Below are 2,727 nucleotides of genomic sequence, written 5' to 3'. Positions count from 1 at the left end.
AACGTTACATCACTGTCTGTAGACTGAGTCAGTTTCATTTAGCAAGTAACGGGTTTGTATTAATGTCAGTTTCAGGAGTTTCACTAGTTAGTTTTATTTGCAATTTGAATACTTGATATTCCGTCATTATGTATTGTTACTTTTGGTATTCATTTATTATGACCGCATGAATTTCCTTACACTACAATAACTTGTTATGAATGATTTAGTGTGTGTGTGCCTCTAATATTTGTTTTTCTTTCTCTTATTTCATTCCTGAAGAGGATGAAGAATTAGCACACTGACTGATTTCCTTATGTTTTAAAGGGTGTGGGAAACAATGATTATTTTGTGTGATGACAAAGAAGGCAAAATTTTAGTTTCGAGTCATCAAATTCAGAAGAATGAAATCCAAAGACATGGTACATTTACTTCTTACGTTGATATAATCTATTCTGTCTAGACATGGTAAATTTAGTTTTGAGTCATCAGATTTAGAAGAATGAAATCCAAGTTCACCTTCGTGTAATCGTTCTTGCTCAAATCTTGGGTGTGTAGCGAAGTTCTTTTAATACCCTTAAAGGTTAGTTTTTGTGTACTCTTTTTTTGTCATTAGAAAAAAGAAATTACTTGCCTTTTACGTAAAAGAAATTATTACAAACTAAATTTGTTCTTATGAAGGAAATGGGTTGTTGGTAGTGTTTAGATATTGTTTTTTGCATTTAATTCACTTGGAAAATGGATGACTCATTAGCATTATGGTGTTTCAGTGGTAGTTGTTCTACATTTCTAATACGTTGTGGGAAATCATCGTGGTAAGGACGAGGTGTTGTTAAGGTGTTATAAGAATTGTGTGATAATGTTGAGGTAGTGCTTTTTAGATTAAGTTTTAAGCCTTGGTGAGAGAACCTTTTTGTCTAATTTCTTTTCTACCATGGCAGACTCATGATATGCATGCTGAATCCATGTGATCTTTTAGGGAAGGTGAATCAAGTAAAATAGATTTGGTTATGTGTAGATTAATCTTACTAAGTGATTGAACAAGGAGATTTATTTTTCACAGTAAAAGTTTAGACATCTGAATTTCGATTGTTTCTTAGGTGCATGAGTTTAATTGCTTGCTTGTATCCTTATTTGTTAGTAATCAACGGATTATTTTATGATGGATAAACACTTCTTTGGCACGTAGGAATTTGAATGCAGACATAGATGTTCTCAAAGCAATACGAGAGGTACATTTGATATTGCGGCATTGATGCATAATACACTCTGAGATTATCAGAGAAACAGAACTGTGCACATCCTAGTGCCTTCATTGAGGTAATAATATGCCCGTTACGTCATTTTGTGGTATTAAACTACATTTTAGGCTTCAATTTTTTGTGGTTTATTCTTTTATGTGAGAAGTATGAGATTAAAGCGACATTTTTTTGGTAAAAACAGGTATACACATCCAACAATGTAAGGGTGAAGATGGTGGTGCTACTTCTGACTGGTACTCGACAAATTCTCAATGGTCGAGTTGGTAGTTGTGTCAGCTTGTTAGTGTTTTTCAGTTTCTATTATATTGTGTTACAATTGTTGTTGTAACTTTGGATGGATACGATTAGGTTAATTCATTTTTACAAGTGTTTGTTCTGTAAATTTGGATTTGGATTGGTGGTTTTAATTCTATAATATTAACTGAGTCGGGTTTTCTTTTATTCACTTGTTACTTGAGTTGTAATGTAATGTAATATTTTTGTATGTAAGATGGATTGTGGATAATCGGATATCTGTGGTGGAAATCTTTTGGCTTAGAAAAATATTTTTTTTGCTTGGATTACGCTAAATGTTAGTAATGAAAGGTCCCAAGCTTCACTAACACTTATATCTGTTAGAAATAAAAGATTTCCGTGGACAATCAACGGTTGACTATCTGTTACAAAATAATTACCAACGAATATATCTGTTACTAAATTAATATACGTAACAAATATATCTGTTACTAAATTAATATACGTAACAAATATATCCGTTACTAAATTTGCCTAAATGACTGTAACACCCCAGAAGTAACGGATATAAGCGTTAGTAAAAATATAAGTAACGATTATAATTGTTGCTAAACACCATTTATGGTGTAGTGATTGTAATTAAGATTCGCTATTGATTCGAGTAGAAATCTATGTGTGTTATATTTTCTTTATTAAGTAAATTGGTGCATTATTGAAGGTGTGTTTGTTCTTGTTATTGTCTGCCTGAACAAATATGTTAGGTCAGAAAGTTTGCTTAGTTGAATTGGTATTGGTTGTTGATTTTATGGTTCTTACCTCACATTGTTCTTATATGATTTGAATTATTTATCTGTAAATGAATGTTAAAGTTTAGTTATGCAATCTTTTGTTTGTCATAATGTTTGATTGATATAGATGTTGAACTATTGAGTTTTAGTGTTGAACTGTCGAGTTCTAAAGGAAGAACTATGTATGGCTTGATCCTTTTGAAGCGTACGTAGGCAGCCACCTGGCACCACCGCTTCCATAAGTAGATACCTACCTCGTAGAGTTCCTTGTTTATGATGTTTGATTGTTGTTTTATTTTGTAACTATATATGTTAGAGCATGTTTAGTATGATCTATTTAATATTGGATCCTTAAGTATTTTTTTGCTTGGAAGAACTGAAATTTAGTGATTCAGGTTTAATGTTTTACGTATGTCATTTGGTTGCAAATAGACAGATGCGGGAATGGCACTGAGTGTAAGTTT

The 2,727-nt window shown here is 32.0% G+C and overlaps 1 long non-coding RNA gene across 1 annotated transcript; it reads left to right on the top strand.

The window, feature by feature from the left end:
* The first annotated feature begins 507 nt into the window (after nucleotides 1-507).
* Nucleotides 508-1,738, top strand: LOC147481986 (uncharacterized). Its single transcript, XR_015206237.1, has 3 exons — nucleotides 508-562; nucleotides 1,169-1,299; nucleotides 1,423-1,738. It is a non-coding gene; the product is annotated as an uncharacterized LOC147481986 (long non-coding RNA).
* The last annotated feature ends 989 nt before the right edge of the window (nucleotides 1,739-2,727 follow it).

This window comes from Coptis chinensis, chromosome 8, assembly GCF_015680905.1.
Source record: "Coptis chinensis isolate HL-2020 chromosome 8, ASM1568090v1, whole genome shotgun sequence".
NCBI classification, from domain to species: domain Eukaryota; kingdom Viridiplantae; phylum Streptophyta; class Magnoliopsida; order Ranunculales; family Ranunculaceae; genus Coptis; species Coptis chinensis.
This window is presented reverse-complemented; position numbering and strand designations above follow the sequence as displayed.